The sequence below is a fragment of the Hylobates moloch genome, unplaced genomic scaffold, assembly GCF_009828535.3.
Source record: "Hylobates moloch isolate HMO894 unplaced genomic scaffold, HMol_V3 SCAFFOLD_13, whole genome shotgun sequence".
Taxonomy (NCBI): domain Eukaryota; kingdom Metazoa; phylum Chordata; class Mammalia; order Primates; family Hylobatidae; genus Hylobates; species Hylobates moloch.
The window spans coordinates 69386282-69405895 of record NW_026652288.1 but is presented as its reverse complement, the minus strand read 5'-3'; the positions used below and the strand labels follow the sequence as shown (position 1 = coordinate 69405895).

The following is a 19614-nucleotide window of genomic DNA, read 5'->3' as shown; positions in this document are numbered from 1 at the left end:
TCTCAAATTTCTAGCCCTATGTGGTTGCTGTTCATGGCACAAACACCCACAGATTCTTGAAATTCAATAGTTCGGTGTTTTCAGTGCCATGTGTAGAGCAAAACTCCTCTGTGGGCTTGCTACCCATCCTGGGCTTCCCAGGGAGCAAGATGTAGATCTTCTAGAACTTTCTTCCCGTTCAGTTGTCCAAGACCATCCATGTCCCACTCTCCAACAAAGACACAGACTCACACGTTCACCCTCAAAGAAACCCCAGGACAACTAGCATAATATCTCCAATGGATACAGACTTTCACAAAAGATTACCTTTGAGCAGTTTTTGCTTCATGCCCTACAAATATCCCTGAGCATCTGGACTGGACAATGGAATCTGATTTGGGTTTGAGGATTGGTAAGAACTATAACTTGGACTCAGCTTACTCCTGAGGCATCACAGTAGCAGAGCAGAAACACATAAAGACAGGGACACAAATACGTAGGTGCAGCTCCTCGCTTTCCCCCTCATATCAGGCAGAGGCACAGCCAATCTCAGGGGTCTTGGCAGCCCCTGAAAAGGGGAATGCCTGCCAGGTTGGGGATGAACTTGCTGTTCTTTGTATTTCCAGCCACATCAGCACCCAGAAATAACATATTGCCTTGAAAGGTAATACTTAACCTTCTCTAGGAAGCATGTGAACCAGACCAAAAATCTGGGTTCCAGGCCGTGAAATTGTTGCTTTGCTAGCACAGGGACAGTCTTTCCTTATCTGAGTTTTCCATTTAAGTCTACTTAAGGGCTTTCCGTGGGCAGGCCTGGCAGTGGCCACCACACTGAGGAGAGGATATTAGAAAGACACTGTCTACCTTCTTGGAAAAAAGAGAAGAAAAACACATTAATATAGCAAGAACTTCTGCCAAACATATGTAAATATCTTTTATTATGTAGAGAGATCAAATTAAAGTGTGCACGTGGACGTGTTCTGACGAATGGACCATAGCCCTGGGACATATTTTATTTCTGTTTTTCAAATTATAGTTTCCAAGTATCCTGAGTAAGCTTTATGACAAAGACACAGCTTCCATTTAGACAGTTGGATTTGTAATAGTTTATTTTAATAATGTATTTTAGAAATTCATTTCTGGCATAATGAATAAGATAATGTCTTATTCCGAGACTGAGTTTTGCTCACTGAAAGATAAATATTGTGAAAAAAAACCATAATAACTGGCAGTAATTAACTAGAATTACATACTGGGATATCAGCTACAATAATTGCTCAATATTGTGTGTTTTCTTTGAAACAGCAAAATATGATTGATGGGATTTCTATAACACTTTTACTCTGGAAGATTAGGGAAAAAAACCAATAGAGATCAGTTGCTAAACTCAAATATTTATCTATAGGCCAAGCAATAGTTCCAAGGAACATTTCTCTTCATTTATAATATAGCAACACAGTTCTTAATCTGGAAAGATGGCTTAACGTACCCACTATTCTCAGTAAGGCATGGGCTTTGAATTTTCCCTCAGATGGCATGGAAATGGCTTTATACTGAGGAACTCATGCTTCTCCACAGCTTCTTCTGTGACTAATAGCACGATTCTCTGAGTTGGCTTGACTGTCAGTCACAGAATTGTACAGTACAACCCCTCTGCTGAAAATGGGACCAGAACAGAGCAATCTGCTAAGCTAACTGGAATCTGATTCCCCAATACCAGGGTCTATCTCCAGAAGGGGAGAGTAAAAAAAATAAAAAGAAGGGATTTGTGAAAATATAATGGCTAATTTTTTAAATATGAAATATACAAATCTAAAGATTTGATAATTACAACAAATTCTAATCACACTTGAACATATCATAGTGAAACTGCAGAAGTCTAAAAATAAAGGGAAGATTTTAAAAACAAAGAAAGAGGACAGATGCTACAAAGAAATGACAATTAGACTAATGGCAGACTTCTCAATAGCAATAACAGATCCAGAAAATGGTGGAATTTTATTTAAACTGCTGAGGGAAAATAAATGTCAACCTCCAATGATGAATTTTTGTTTATTTTTAAGAACGAATACAAAATAAAGACATTTTCAGACTTCGAAAACTGAAAAAATTTGCAACCACTAAGTTTCTCACTAAAGAAAAGTTTAAAAGATGTATTTGACAGTACAGGGTTCCTATTGGGGACAACGAAAATGTTCTGAAATTGATTGTGGAGATGGTTACAGAATTCTAAATATACAAAAAAATGAATTTTACATTTTACTGTGTACAAATTGGTGAATTGTACAGCACATGTAGAGGTTGAATAGTGTCCCCGCAAAAATTCATGCCCACCTAGAATCCCAGAATCTGACCTTATTTGGAAATAGGGTCATTGCAGATGCAATTAGATAAAGATCTAAAGAGATTATTCTGGATTTAGCACCTCAGATTCGGTGACTGCTGCCCTTATAAAATGAAAAGACACTGAGAGACGCAGAGAAAAGACTGTTGTGAAGATGGAGGCAGAGTTTGGAATTATGCTGCCACAAGCCAAAGAATGCTAGAAGTCATCAGAAGCTAGAAGAGGCAAGCAAGGATTCTCCCGTAGAGCCTCTGGAGGGAGGCTGGCCCTAACAGCAACTTGATTTTGAACTTCTGGACTCTGCAACTGTGAGAGAGTAAATTTCTACTGTTTGAAGTCACTAAGTTTATGGTAATCTGTTATAGAAGTCCTAGGAAACTAATATAGTATGTAAATTATATCTCAACATTTATATGATGTTCTCTAAGAAGAAAGTAAGTTGGAATTCAGACATGCAAGAAGGACTGGTGAGCAAGATATCTGGGAAATATGTAGGTAAATCTGAAGAAAAATTGGATGGTATAAATGCCATATTTGATTTGGGTAGTTAAATTGTGATAGAACATAAATATTTAGAAAAATTAACATGTATGATGAGGGGGTATGAAAAGAGTTAAATGTAAAATATTTGTATTTGGGAGAAAGTTTGAAATGTTGAAAAATTTTGGATCAAAGAAGTTTGCATATTAAAATCTTAAAGTTAACCAGTAAATGAATAGAAATAGAGTATGTAATCTTCAGAACTATAGAAAAAAATGGAATTAGAAACTTAAACTTATGAAAAAAAGAATTGGTAAGAAGAATCTGAGCTCTCCACTTAGAAGACAGAGATAGATTGGATTAAAAGTCAAAAGTCTAGTATGTAATCTCCAAGAAAAATCTCAGGTGCAGAGTGATCCAAAGAGTCAAAACAGAAAAATAGAAAATAGTTATAAAGTGACTTACTATCCTGGTTTGCTTTAATCTCTCTGCTTTTGAGTATGTTTGAAAATATCCATAATAAAATGGTAAATCAAAGACAAATGGTATCACTGGAGAATTAACAGACGTTTAGAAAAGAGCAAGAGATCTCTGTGAACAAATTTATGCCAATGAATAAAAAAATCATAGACAAATGAACAATTTCCTAGAAAAGCATAACTTAGCAAAACTCAATCAAGAATAAGAATTTTTAGTACTCACATAACTACTAAAGAAATTAAAGCAGTAAAAATACCCTCAGAAAGAAAACACTAGACACCAACAATTTGACTAGTGAGTTCTATCAAGCCTTCATAAAGGAGTTAATTTCAATGCTTTAAAACTTTTCTGTAGAATATAAAAAGAATGAATACTCTTCAACTCACCTTACCAGTCTAGTAAACTCTAAAACTAAAATCAGAGCAGGATGCTACAGTAAAAGAAAATTGCTAGGCACAGCAGCTCATGCCTGTGATTCCAGCACATTGAGAGGCCAAGGTGGAAGGATCACTGGAAGCCAGGAGTTTGAGGTAATCCTGGGCAATACAGAGAGACCCTGTCTCTACAAAAAATAAAAAAGCTTAGCTGGGTATAGTGTCACGCCTGTAGTGCTAGCTACTCAAGAGGCTGAGGTGGAAGGATTACTTCAGCCCAGGAATTTGAGGACGCTGCAGTGAGCTATGATAGTGCCACTGTGCTTCAGCCAGAGTGACAGAGGGAGACCTTGTCTCTTAAAGAAAAAAGAAAAGAAAATTACAAAAAATTGGGCTTTTGTATTTTTTAATCTATTGTAGGAGCTCCTCAAAGCCACCAAAACTCTGCCAATTCCTGGTATGAGCTGAGAACAAAGTCTCAACTAGAGATTTTAATGCCAAAAATGTAAGCAGAAAGAAACCAGCAGAAGAGAAATCAGCAAATGCCCCCAGAGAAGAAAACAGCTGGCGATCATGATCAACATCTCATCTAGGAAGGACTATTAAGTCTCTGGAATTTTAGTTCATTTACTCCTAATTGTTTCTATAGTTGTTCGTTTTCATTGTTTTTTGGTATTCAATTGAATGAGGATATTACAACTTATTCTTCCACTTTTATGAACCTTTAGGTTGTTTTCAATATTTGGTTGTTGTAAATATGTTACTATGAACACTTGGTACATGTCCCCTGTTGCACATGCAGGGGACATACTTAGAAGCTGAATTGCTGAGGATAGGATCTGTGTATGTTCAACTTTGGCAGTTAATGTCAAATAATTTTCCAAATTCTTGACCAATTTATATTCCCACCAGCAGAGTGTGAGAATTTTCATTGTTTTAATTTTAGTCATTCTGATAAATATGTAGTGAGAACATATTTTGTCTTTAATTTGCATTTTCTTGGTTACTAATGAGGTTGAGAATCTTTTTCTGTTTACGAGTCATTTGGATGTCTCTTTTGAATTCTCTTTTCAAGTTTCCTGTCCATTCTTTTTTACTTTTTACCATAGTCATCTCTCCTTCATATTAGTTTGCAGAAGTTTTTAATGTAGTCCTGATATGAGATTTCAGTTATGTTTTCTCTCATTCTATGACTCACATTTTACTCTTTTATAGCGTTTTTTAGTTACATGTTTTTGTGTTTAATTTTGGTAAATACACACAACATAAAATTTACCATTTTAAATCTTTTAAAGTGTACAGTTCAATAGTGTTAACTATATTCATATTGTTATGCAAAAGATCTCTAGAACTTTTATATCGTGCAAACTAAAACTCAATACGCTTTAAGTAACAACTGCCCATTTTACCCAATCCCTAACCCTTGACAAACATCATTCTACTTTCTGTTTCTATGAGACTGGCTACTTAAGATTATTTCATATAAGTAAAATCCTACAGTGATTATTACTTTGTTATTGGCTTAGTTCCGTTAATATAATATTCTCAAGGTTTATCTTTATCATAGAATGTGACAAGGTTTCTTTTTTAAGGTTGAATAATATTCCATTCTATGTATGTGCCACATTTTCTTTAACTGTTCATGTCAAGGGACATTTGGGTTGCTTCCACCTTGTGGCTTTTATGAATAATGCAGCAATAAACATGGGTGTGCAACTATCTCTTCCAGGGCCTGCACTGCATACTTTAGATGTGTCCTCAGAAATGGGATTGCTGGATAATAATTCTCATTTTTAATTTTTGACAAATCTCCACAGTTTTTCATAGTGGCCGCATCATTTTTTTCCCACCAACAGTGTGGAGGAGTTCCAATTTCTCCACATCCTCAACAGATTTCTTTTTTCTTTTTGTTAATTTAATTTTTATTTTAGGTTTAGGGGCATACATGCAGATTTGTTATATATAGGTAAACTGCATGTCACAGAGGTTTGGTGTACAGATTATTTCATCACTCAGGTGATAGGCATCATACTCCATAGGCAGCTTTTTGATCCTCTGTCTCCTCTCCAACTCCACCCTCAAGGAGGCTGCAGTGTCTGTTTTTCCCCTTTGCGTCCATGTGTTCTTGTTGTTTAGAGTTGTTTATAAGTGAGAATACTCAGTAATAGTGTTTTTGATTAATAGAAGTTCTTCATTTTAATGTAGTTCAATTCATCAATTTTAACCTTTTTATTCTTCCCTTTTTTCTTATTTGACTAGTTCAACCAATTCAGTTGACTAATTCTCTGTGGTTTTTGGCATCTCTGATGTGTTGTTTTGTACATCTAGGAGATTTTGTAGTTTTATCATTTGTACTTCTTCAGCTTTACAATTATTATTTAACAATAATATTTATTTCTTGTTTGAAATAAATATTATATTTATAATAGTATAAATATTACCATAATAATTTATTATATTACTATTATTATAATATTGTATTATATTAAGAAATATTATTTCTTGACTGAAATAAAAATTGTTAAGTAATAATTCTAAAGCCAAAGAAGTATAAATGTTAAAACTATAAAATGCCTATTTTCATTGACACCGTATTTTTCTTCAATTCTTTGAATTTTTTTTTTTTTTTAATTTGAGATGGAGTCTTACTCTTGTTGCCCAGGCTGGAGTGCAGTGGCACCATCTTGACTCACTGCAACCTCCACCTCCAGGTTCAAGCGATCCTCCTGTTTCAGCCCCCCAGTAGCTGGGATTACAGGTACGCACCACCATGCTCAGCTAATTTTTGTATTTTTAGTAGAGATAGGGTTTCACCATGTTGGCCAGGTTGGTCTCAAACTCCTGATCTCAGGTGATCCACCCACCGCAGCCTCCCAAAGTGCTGGGATTATAGGCGTGATCCACCATGCCTGGCCAATTCTTTGAATATTTTTGTAGACGTTATAACTATCTCTGAAGTGAGTGCCACATGTGCCAAAATACTTAACTAACTACCAAGTTTTTTAGCATAGGGAAAACCCACAGAAAACCAGGTTTTAAAAGCAGTGCGAAGATAGAACAGGGCAAAAAGAGCATGGAATGGTTCTAAGATACAAGTAATTTCTTGCAGGTTTGTTTGCTTTGGGATCTGTATTCTGACCTTTAGGTTTTCTGTTACTTGAACTTTTCATAACTGGGAACATGCTTTTTCAAGAAAAGCATCCAATTCATAGATTCTGCTCAATATCACTATATTTTTATAGAATACACATTATCTTCCCTCTGCCTACTTCTCTGTGGTGTCTCCTGGAGCCTTAAAATATACGAATAGTTATCAATCAGGCATTTAAGTAGTTCAGATTCTGCATTTGGGTCTCTGTGGTTTTTATATTGTGAGCTCACAATTCTTAGCTCTTCCACGCAGTTTTTGTATTTTTATTTATGCTTTTAGATACTTCTAAGTAACTTTAGGCAGTTTTGTTTTTAATGGCTTTCATGTTTTATAATTGCTATCTGCTGCAGGTTTGCAGGGCCACTTATCTCCTACTATCACTGGAAGTTGATTTTGAATTAACTGAATATCAATTTTTTATTATCTGAAAATGTATATATTTCACTTTCAGTTTTGAAGAATGATACTGCTGAGTATAAAAATCTAAGTGGAAAGTTGTGTTTCTACTGGTATGTTAAAGATATTTTACACTGTAAGTTTTCATTCATTGGTGCTCTTGGAAAGTCATCTGTTAGTCTGTTGCTCTTTCGAAAATAATTTATATTTTATTTTTCCCTTGGATGCTTTTAAGGTCGTTCGTTTTTTATTTGATCATATGTTTTGCTATGATGTATCTATGTGTAAATTTCCTTTAATCTGCCCTGTAGCCTCTTGAAGCTGTGGCTTGCTTCTTTTATTAATTTTGGAAAATTGTCAGCCAATATTATGTAAATATTTTTGTCCAACTCTCTTATCTTTTATTACAACTACAATTAAATGTATGCTAGATCTTTCATTGTTTTCTCAATGAATCAAACCCTCCTTACTGTATTTTTCAAATTTTTGTCTCTCTATGTATCATTGTGAGTAGTTCTTCCTGACCGATCTTCCATCTTTCTTTAATCTGTTCTTAAACTCATCCACTGAGTTATTAATTTAGCTTATTTGTACTTTCAGTTTTAGAATTTCCTTTTTATGCTCACTCCTGTAATCCCAGCACTCTGGGAGGCAAAGGGGGGTCGGGGGAGCTGATTGCAAGGTCAGGAGTTCAAGACCAGCCTGGCCAATATGGTAGAATTTCCTTTTTGTTTGTTTTATTTTATTTTTATTAATTGACAGGTAATAATTGTACGTATTCGTGGGAGTACTAGTGATGTTTCCATACATATAATTTATAGCGATCAGATTAGGGTAATCAGCATTTCTGTCATCTCAAACATTTATCATTTCTTTGTGTTGGGAATGTTCACTATCAAATTAGTTCTTTTTAAAATAAGCAATGTTTACTTTTTACAGTTTCCAGTTCATTTTGGAAACTTAAAAGTTGGCCTTTTAGCTTCACTTCATAGACATGGTAATTGTTTTATGTTCTGTTTCTGACAACTTTACTAACTGAAGAAGTTATGGATGTTTCTGCTGACTGTTATTTGTACCAGATCTTGTTCATTTTATCTTGTTTCCTCATGTTTCTTGTTATCTTTGATTAGGTGCTGCATAGTGTATTTGAAAAAATTATTTGTAGAAATAATTTGAGGCCTAAGATGATGTGAATTCCTCCAGGGAAGATTTACTCTTGTTTCTTTTATGTGCCTGGTGGCAGTACTAATCTAGGATCTCCTAAATCTAATTTTAGGATTTGAGATATTCTGTGTTACCCAGAGAATCTGATGGCAGAGAGATGCTGCAGTCCATATAGTTCTTTGATTATTTCCAGTTCACTTATTCATGGAATGCAGTTTGCAGCCCTTCTGAGCCCCAAATTAAATAGGGAGTTTTCTATTTTCCCCAACTTTGACCCCTACTTATATGTTCCTATTCAAGTGACGTTGTAAAAAGTGTTGCACAACCTCTTAATCATCCCTTTTTGGATTTACAAATGCCCACTGGTGGGGTGGTTTTGAATGTTAGGCTCATCTCTTTGGATTCCTGTTTTCTTCCAAATTTCTCCTAAATTTGATAATTCCTAATTGCATTGTTAGTTCTTTAATGCATTTAGGAAGTTAAAAAAATATTAGCTAGTCTTTTTTATTATCTTTAGCAGGTTTGGCCCAAAGCACTGAACTAGGTATTGCTGGAAGTAAAATCCTCCACAGTCAGGGATTTGCATTCTAAGCCATGCTATTATACGCCCTCTCTTACTTTTGCTTTCTGAGTAAAAAGAACAGTGTTCAGAATCTTTAGTTCCCCATTGCTTCCCGTCTCATTCATAATGTAACCAAAGTCTTTAGAAGAACCTGTAAGATACTACTTGATCTGCCTTTCTCCAGCTCTCTGATCTTATTTTCCACTGCTCTCTTATTCACTTTGCTCCAAGCACACTGATCTCTTTCATCTTCATCTAACATACCACGCATGCTTTTGCTCCTTCAGGATCTTTGCATTTGCTGGTCTCTGTGCCAGAAATTCTCCTTTCCCAAATATCCACACTTATTTACCTTCTAAGGCTTGAAATTAAATGTTCCCTTTTTAGTGGAAACTTCCCTGACTGCCCTGTCTAAAATTTCAAATACTGTTTTCCTTTCACCTATTGTCTTGGTTTGTTTTGTGTTGCTATAACAGAATTCCACAGACTGGATAATTTATAAGGAATGGAAATTTATTCTTTCACAGTCCTGTATACTGGGAAGTTCAAGATTAAGGTGCCGTCAGGTTAGAGCCTGGTCTCTCTGGTTCCAAGATGGTACCTCACACGCTGCTTCCTCCAGAGAGAAGGAATGTTGTGTCCTCACATGGCAGAAAAGCAAAAGAGAACCGACTCCCATGAGTACTTTTTCTAGTGGCATGGCAGAAGCTTCATGATCTAAATGGCTCTCATTAGGCCTCAACACTGCTGCACTGGGGAACAAGTTTCTAACACATAAATTTTGGAGGGGATACATTCAAACCATAGCACCTATGTGCTACCTATTGCTATATTCTGTTTCATTTTTTTTCCTTAGAAAGTATTATTATCTAACATATTGTATAGTTTCATCTTTTAAGTCTTATGAGAAACCTCTCTTTCACCTAGAATATAAATTCCGTGGAGGCAGTGATTTTTGTCTATTTGGTGATTGTTCTGTCTCCAGTACAGAGAGTGGAGTTTGTCACAAAGTAATTATTCAGTAAATATTTGTTGAATGAATAATAGAGAACTTTTGTTTATATATCTCAGGTAGGCTAGATATACCTTGAATTGTGCTTAAGGAATGCTTTCCTAAGTTCCTTAAGGAGCAAAAGGCAATACTGATCAAATGTTTTTATTCAAAGTTAAATATAAAGAGAAAAATAAATCATATACTAGAGGTGGAAAATAGTGTACTGGTAATTAATAAATAGTAAAACAGTAGTTCTCAAAGTTTAGCTTGCTTAAGAAATATGTGAGGATGCTTATTAAAATAAAGGTTCTAGGACAGGCCCTTTCTTCACAGATACTAAATCAGCAAAGATGGGGTGATAGCCAACAATGTGCATTTATACTAACACTTGAAACTTGGAGAAATATTGATCTAAAGAATCACAAGTTGCTCCCTGAAGCATAGAAATGAGTACAGTAGTTAGCAGCTGAGTTTGGAAAAATATTTCCTTCTCTAACATTGCGAATGCACTGACCACATCCTCCTTCAGCAATTGGTTTTTAGACTCCATGATAATTTACGGGAATTCTCAGAAGGAGACCAACTTCTTCATGCCTCCGTTTTATTCTTTGTAAATTAATTACGGATTCATTTACATTTACTATTTCTTATTTATGAAGTGTTGAAAGGCATTCCTGGAGCAGAATCGAATGTATGAAAGCATCTGATAATAAACAGAGATTATACTGGAGAGGAGTTCACAGGCTCCTGCTTCATCCTCTTGGACTGATATTAAAATGCTCACCAGCTGTGTTCAATCAATATTTCTTTTCACATTTGAATGTAGTTCCAACTCAGAGACAAAGGTCTAAGAAATATATTCTAAAATTTATCAGAGAAACAATTAAATACCTATTCATATGCCTCCCTTTTTTGACCTGTTTTCTTCAGGCTCCATTTCAGTAATCCACAAATTCTTGCTACCACCTGATAAGTGAATATAAAGCATTAAAGTGCCAATTGCACAGTTTTTGTTTTTAAGGGTCAGGGAAGGGTTAGGACATCCTGGGTCTGGATTTCATTCTTCTCTAGACTTCCTGTGTAATTTAATGCTCCTCCATCTGCACTCAGAATCCTATTAGAATAAAAGAGAGATTTCAGCTGCTTTTTCGCTCGTATGTAACTGCATTTCTAATGGCAACTTCCCAATAGAGGTTCAGGTGCTTATGTGAAGAAAGGACATTCTCACTCCATTTCAATGAATTTGGAACAGTGCATTTAGAAGAATAAGCTTTATATTTTTCATCCAGCATTCCTCTTACCTTTAATTTAGAAGCAAGCAGGTCTACCCCTAAATATGTTTTGAGATTTTCTCTACTAATCTATTGAATTGAAGTGCTTATTGTTTGAGGCTCTATGAGGATGGTGGTATTATTATGTGGTAGTTATTGTTTTAAACTGCACAACAAGTTTTCCCATATGCACCTTCCTACTTATATAATAGGCCCCTTCCTTATATACCCCAGTATTAGTGGATGGGAATAACAGTTGTGGCCAACTGAAGCACTCATTATCCTGGCTGCATACATTGGTTGAGAGGTAGTTTAATGACATCAGTCAATCAATCAGACTCCTTGGGATATTTCTATTGGGACGAGGGTGAAAAATTGTTTCTTGCCTCTGTGGTTCCCTTACTGGAAGGATAGGAACCTAAGACCACTAGAAACTATCCTACTCGTCATGTGGCTACAGCCAGGCAACAATACGAGAGAATGAGGCCCACACGTAGAAAGACACAGAGCTGAAACGTGAGGAAAAGGCTAATTATTATTTTTGTTTTTGAGACGGAGTCTTGCTCTGTCGTCCAGGCTGGAGTGCAGTGGCGCAATCTCGGCTCACTGCAAGCTTTGCCTCCCGGGTTCATGCCATTCTCCTGCCTCAGCCTCCCGAGTAGCTGGGACTACAGGCGCCCGCCACCACGCCCAGCTGATTTTTTTGTATTTTTAGTAGAGACGGGGTTTCACTGTGTTAGCCAGGATGGTCTCGATCTCTTGACCTCGTGATCCGCCTGTCTTGGCCTGGAAAAGGCTAATTTTTAAAATTTTGTTTTTAATTGACATGTAATAGTTGTACATTTATATGGAGTACACTGTGATGTTCCAAGGGGAAAGGATCTTGGTGATCTGGTCCTGAATATATTAGTTGGTGCAAAATGTTTGATGCTGGGACCATTCCTTTCCTTCCCTATTACATAGTCAATAAATTAATTTTTACCACATGCTAGTTGAATTGCATTTCTGTTATTTCAAACTGAAAACATCCTGACTAAAATAAACAATAACAACAAATAGAAATGGAGATTAAAAAAAAACATGCAGGAAGTTAACAATTCCTTCAATGGTACGAATGAGTTTTCTGGATATGTCACAGGTATAGGCATGTTCATTAATAACTTGGTTTTGTGTCAGGATTCCTTTATTCCTCTTGCATCTAACATTAATAAATTGCTATTTGTTGTTAAGGGAAGTAGGGAACTCCTGTAATATTAAATTTAGGGAGATCCCAGGAAGTTAGCCTTCCCAAAGTCTTTGAAAACCTGGCTACATTGTCACCTTAAGCTTAGGAAGCCAAAATTCAATATAGACATAGAAATATCTCTTTCTTAGGGGGAGAATTCCAGAATAGCTGATAAATTGTATTATTTTTTGGCACCATGACTCATAGCTTTAACTTTTTAACTCTTTAGGGGGACTTTTGCATTTGCCATGGGAGATGTCATTTCAATGCCTAAAAGTTAGATAGATTAAAGATAGGATGTAGCTTGGGACATGCATACTGGGACATTTCTGAGTGTGAAAGGGGTTTCTATCAACAGTTAGACCTGGGACAATAGGTCCAAGAACACCAAGAACAAGAACACCAAGACCCAAGAACATGCTAGAGAAAGGGAGGTATTTGTTTGTCTTTGCCAAAGATGATAGACTCTTTTCCTAGACTAGTGGTTTCCAAACTGGTTCCACATTAGAATTGCCTGGGAAACTTACAAAAATACAGAAGCTAAGTTTCCTCACCCAGAGATTTTGATGATTTGTCTGGAGTGGCATATGGGAATTTCACTTTTAAAGAGTTCCCTGGAGACTGTACAGCATAGTTTTAGTATTTAAGTATCTAAACCTGAATCTCAATAGGCAAAGACCTGGTGTCTCTTCTTCTATTAGCTAGGTGTGTGATTCTGGACAAATAATTTTCTGATCTTCAGTGGCTTCATCTATAAAAAGAGGGGTTTAGTCTAAAAAATACTCTAAGATCTATTGAACTCTGATATTCTACAATTCTGATCGTTTTAAGAGCTCTTCTTTACAGGGATTAAAATCTCTTAAAGTCAGAACCTATTCCCCTAGTCTTGGACAATGACAGAACATTACTTGGAGGAAGGCTAATCAAGTTCATTTCTTAAAAGCCAAGGATGTGTTGTATAAACGAAGTGATAGGACATGCGCACATATTAATTCTAGTGCTGTTTGAGAGCACCTAGCAGTTTTCATGCCAGCGGAGGGGATGAAAGGCCTGCAACCCCCAGAGACATTATGTAATCTTTGCAATCTAATTCAGCACAACCTTCAACAACTGAAATGTTGAAGGGCAGGTTTACTTTTCCCCAGAATGAATTTTTATGGTTGCTTATACTGAGAAGACAGTGCATTGTGTGTGTCTTGTTAATGAGCTAATTCAGTGTGTTTTTCTGTCTATAAATGGAGACAAACTGAGAGATGTACAACTGGTCTAAAATAGAGGGCCTAGTTCAGGGTGTGAAATGTATTTTGTAGAGTCATTTTAAGCCTCAGTTCCTCATTCCTTTTAACAACAAACTCCTTTAAAGACTTAATGCTAGCATTGAATTACTTTTTATAACTCCATAAGAACCCTCTCCCCTCTGCGTCTTTTGTTCTGACTGAGTTAATATATCAGGTAGGATATGCTGGATTGTGGCACCTTCTCAAACTCATCAACCAGCAATCTTCCCTTCTTTTTCTGTAGAGTAGTCCCTAATAAATACAAATGAGAAGAAATATCTCTCTACTTAATGTTTCACTCCTGAGTTGATCATATATAGCCTATTTGTCCAAAAACATTTTTGAGTTCCTACTGGGTTTTCAGCAGACCTTTAGATTTAAACTGCTCTAAGTTTTTGTTTGTTTGTTTGTTTGTTTGTTTTTCTTCATCTCTGTATCTCAGCCTGTACAACCTCTACAAAATGATGTTTTCTGCCTAGATCTCAAACCAAAATAAAAATTCCCCTTCCTGGCAATAGTATCAGCTTAAGAATTAGGAAAAAATCAATTGTGTTAAACTAATTTATATTATTGTATAAATGACTAAAAAATATATATTGTTTCAGTAGGACAATAAAATGTATGCATTCTATTTAGATACTTATAAGTAGCTAAATTTTTTCCTCTTTCTGCATGCTTTCTAAAAATATTCTGACTTGTTTCTTATATGCTTTTCTCACAATAAGTTGAGTTCATATATTGGGGTACTTGGTGCACATTTCCCCATGAAGTAGAGCTGTAGATGATAGCTAGCTTATCCACCAGTCCTCCAAATCCCCATCTAACTCTTCTTGTAATTTATAAACAGAGGATTATTAATAAATGTTGCTTAAGTGAGTAACTGAATAGAAGCTAGACAGGGAGGAGGGCTCGTCCATGAAGAGGGTCTGTGGGTAGTATTCAGTGCTAGAAGACATTTCCTTCTCTTTTCCAGGGCAAAACACTGCCCTGGGTGAAATTATAATGCTCGCAGAGCATCTTTTGTATCATAACTCTCTACTCATACTTTCCAACCTCTTTAGACGCTCTCTTCAGTGCTTTCCTAGGTTTATAAGTATAATCTTTGAACTTGCCCTTCTCATGGAAGGCCTCCTTGCTCCAATATTACTGTTTCTCCCCTACAAAAACCCTTCATACCTCTCAAATAAAATCCATCTTTTATGAACTCTCCCTAATCACCTTTTAGTATGAAAATAAGCTGATTTAAACATAAGACTCCAAGATTGTTTGTGCTTCAAAGGAAGATATATGTTAACCCAAAATATCTCCAACAGTGGAGTTTTATGTAGTCTGGCTAATTCAATGTGACAATTCAGGCAGAGTGTGAGAATATATTTTCAAGGGGCCAATCTATAGAGTGTCTTGACTGTGTTTCTTTCTCCAGAGTTATATCCCTTTCATATCATTTCTTCTTTCTGTGTTTTATTTGGGTGGAGGAAACAATGGTTAAATTATGTAGATCAATTATCTAGAAAATAAATATCAAACAATGAAATTGTCTTGAAAGTATGATAAAATTTATTCATGCTTTTTTGGAATTGTTTTGAATGTTTTTTTAAATTTATTCATACTTTTTTTCAGCAATTCAAGAATGATTTGCTTTTTGCTTTGTTGCAGCAGTGAAGGCAGTGAGGGGCTGTGGTGTGATCCAGGAGGCTGAGAATTATGCAGTGGGTGCTGTCACCTTGAAGACATCAGCGCGATCAGGCAGATCATCATGGTAGTAAAATAGATTAAAAATTGCTCTAAGAGGCCATTTTATGAAATAAAAGTGATTTACCACTGAGCAGGAGATATCCCACTTGTGGTGGCTGGAAGAGAAATTTTCTAGGCAAAGATGAGAAAAAGCAAATGGCTGGTGCTGACGGATCTTTCCAAGCAGTGCTATGTGGCTTCTGTACGCTTCTGCAGACACTGCAATCTGTATTCCTGTAGTGAGTGATTCTGACATGGCACATATGCATATCAACACAGATTTCCCTGAAGTACACACTTCACAGGGTTTCAATGACTGAGAGTTTTTGTCAGTGTCATTTTTAAAAGAAAGTGGAGAAGTACCTTCACGTTGTGCACATGTACCCTAGAACCTAAAGTATAATAATAAAAAAAAAGAAAGTGGACGTTCACTACAAATTTTGATTTTTTGTTGTTGTTGTTGATGTTGCAGAAAATGATACAGTGTATCTGTTATGATTTTGTGAGTAAATGTTTAATTTTTCACAAATTTTATAAAGGTAAAGATGAAGCAAGATGATTCAGGAATCCTGTAACTTGCAGCCCACTCCCACTCTCCCAATCCAACCCATATTCATCACCAGCTTGAGAAAGGGAAAGGGAGGAGGACCCAGCAAAGTGGTTGAATCTCAGCAAATCAATGAGTTGGGAAAGAAACAGTTTCAGACTGGGGATTGCAGAGAAAGTTTTTATTCATCTATTTATTTCTTTTTTCTTTTCTTTGTGGCCTCTTACCTTGGTTTTGGCAAATGAAAGGCTCTGGTGGATGTGGAATTTGAGAGCACTGGAGAAGAGAAGAGAAAACAAGATGCACTAACTTTGACATTTTGCTGAGTGCCTAGAAATAGATTCCCTTTACTGTCTTTACAGAGGTTTAACTAAGGAATGAAATTCCACTGAAACCTTTTTTGCCTGTTTGGATTGTGCCTCATTGACAGTGATACTACTCTGGGGCTAAGTCTGATGTGTCACAACCCAACAGGGTGGGGTTTTATCTCTTTTTCAATTGATTACATGAAATAATTGTATTAAATAGAAAATATAAAGGCATAAATGCCTTGATATTTATTTGTTATCAGTCCTTATATTCCTTAGTAGATCTCTATTTAAAGCTCTAAAATTATTTTTCTTCTCCTCCTGATACTGCTTTTCAGTCTAAACTTCCCAAATTTTGTGAATGTGAAGAAACTTAGAAACTCTGAATATTTCCGAAAACAATCTTCTGTTGTTTTGAGAAATATTCAGAGTTTGTTTCCCATTAAACAAAATTTGTAAAAAAAAAAAGAAAAAAATCACCTACAACATTATTACCCTAATATAAACTGATACAAATGAATACAATACTACTTTGGTATTTTCTCTCCATATTTTCTTTTAGAAAGCTTAGTCATGATTATATTAAGCACTTTACCTCGGGTGCAGCACTCAGCTTCCCCTTTGATTCTAGCTTTTGGGATCTGAGGGCCATGATCTTCGGTAGCCAGTTCTTTATACTTCAGGAGTTTATATGCCAGGATCAGACTGTCAAATAGGTCCATATTAATATCTGTTAAATTCTGAAAGTTCAGGGACAAACTTTTAATCTATCCTAAGCAAAAAATGATAAACTTGGAGGTGCTAAGGAAATAAAATTTCTTAATAAAATTCCATTACAATGTTCACATGTACCATTCTGATACTGTATATTTGCCCTTACATTCTTGTCTACATAGCAGGATGCTGTGCCAAATCATCTCAGCAAGAGGTCTCTACATCACGATGTTGGCAAAGATATTGGAGTGGGTGAAGAGACCCTCTTATTACCTTTTCTGGGCCCAATTTTCTCACAATGAAGCTGCACAAGATGATCTCTAAGGTTCGGTTGTGTTGTAGCAATATATTCTGTAGAGTTGAGAACTTGAAAAATTTCCTCCACTTAGCACAGTTATTTCTAGACAGAAATGTCTTTTGTATTCTTAAGGCATATCGGTATATGACAGTAGTCTCCTAATTTTTTTCTTACACACCTGCTAAAAGAATTCTAAAAAGCTATATACCCTCCTGCACATTTAAAGGGACATTAAAATTTCTTTTCATCACTGTAAACAATGATAAGGGATGTAATTTTCAGTATAATGTAAATATTGACCTTTTAGAATAAAGCCATTTTAAAAGCACTCAATATAACAAAAACCATAGCAATGTGTTACTAGCTATAACCCATTCAAAACTAGGTGACCATGCTTTTCAAACCAGAAATTTTATTTGTAGTTTTCTTTGTTCTTTTATTTCCATTCCATCCCCCCACAGAATTGTTTCTTAATTCAATATATTTCTATACTTAAAAATCTTCTATTGTTTTACTTGTAGTTTTCTTTGTACTTGCATTTCTGCCTCTGAATTATAGCCTAATTGATTTTTATGCTTAAAAATCCCTTATTAATCATATTACTCAGCAATAAATACATGAGTACTCATTTGGGAACTAATTTTTAAAATTCATGTCCATAGGTTCTAACTGTTCAAATGTTTCTTTTGGATTGAGTTTTCATTAGTTATTAGTACAAAATTGGACTAAATGGCATGAATGTATTACACATTTTGATACATAATTATTAAGCAAATGAATTTCTTAGGGGAATAGATATAATTTTTTTAAACAATTAGTTTATTGTAGTCATGGATGAATATTACTAATCGTTAGGCAGGGTTGAGCGTCAACTTTGCTTTATTTCTCCTCCTTAGAGATGAAAAGCTTATGTTCACTTAAATAAGTAGATGAGAATGAAAGTTTTGCTACACTAATGTCAGTCAGTTTTATTGATTCGAGTCATATGCAAAAAACACATATATCTCTGTCATGGTTAACTTTATGTGTCACCTTGGCAAGGCTATGGCGCCCAGTTATTTGGTCAAACACTAGTCTAGATGTTGCTGTGAAGGTATTTGTAGAGGTGATTAACATTCACAACCAATACACTTTGAGTAAAGCAAATTGCCTACAATATTGTGGCTAAGCCTCATTTATTCTATTGGAGGCCTTAAGAGCAAAGACTGAGGTTTCCCAAAAAAGAAGCAATTCTACCTTAAGACTGCAGCCAGCATAGAAACCCTGCCTGAGTCTACAGCCTACTGGCTGCTCTGTAGATTTTGGTTTCAAGACTGCAATATCAACTCTTACTTGAATTTCCAGCCTGCCAGCCAGTCTTACAAACTTCAGACTTGTTAGCCCCACTGCAAGAGCCAATTCCTTAAGATAGGTCTCTATGTATCTCCATCTCTATCTCTCTCTCTCTCTCTCTCTATCTCTATCTCTGTTTCTATCTCTATCACCCTTCTCTATCTTTATCTCTATCTCTATCCCCCCCTCTATCTCTCTATCTCTCTGTATTTCTATCTCTGTCTCTGTATCTATCTATATCTTTATCTCTGTCTCCTATCGGCTCTGTTTATCTGAAGAATCCTAACTAGGAGTCTCATATCAAAAGTACTTTTAGTGACTTATCATTGACAATTGAATTAGACTCTTTACAATTTTTTTTAAGAAAAATAATTGAGTACCCCTCAATTGAAAAAAAAAATTTGTTACCTAATCTTAATTTTCTTTTCTTTTTTTAGGTACTGCATTTCCTGGACACAATCTTAATTTTCTTAATACCTCCATCAACATTTCAAGTAGCGTCTCTAATGCCCCAGAGATTTTTATGCCCCTAAGGTAGTTTTCTTTCTTTTGTGAAGCAGAAGAAGGGAAATTGTTAAAAGGAATTATTTTAACTAAATCTATTTCCATGAAACTATCTTTGTCTTTATATCCCATGGAAAGTGTTAGGTAGCCTCAGGATTATATCTCAGTTGGAAAATTGTAGACGTAAACCTTCTTGTTATCTACATACTTATATATTTTTCTGTTGTTATTTACTTATGAATAGCATTTTGATTACAGCAGAAATAAAATACATTAAATGACTAAGCTCAGAAATAAGAAGAAAAGGTCAATGATGATCATTTATTTGGAAACTATGATATTTTAATGATATTAATGGTGTAATTGACATTTAGTTAAACATATTTCAACATACCTAAAACATTTTAATTCTTATGGTCCATTTGAAATGTAATCATACATTTATGCATTTCTAGTTAATGTATCAAACTCAACTGAGTA

At 35.5% G+C, this 19614-nt stretch overlaps 1 long non-coding RNA gene across 1 annotated transcript; it reads left to right on the top strand.

Moving 5' to 3' along the window:
* The first annotated feature begins 15355 nt into the window (after positions 1-15355).
* On the top strand, positions 15356-19130 carry LOC116481176 (uncharacterized). The gene is made up of 3 exons (XR_009209528.1): positions 15356-15456; positions 17183-17325; positions 19068-19130. It is a non-coding gene; the product is annotated as an uncharacterized LOC116481176 (long non-coding RNA).
* Positions 19131-19614: the final 484 nt, after the last annotated feature.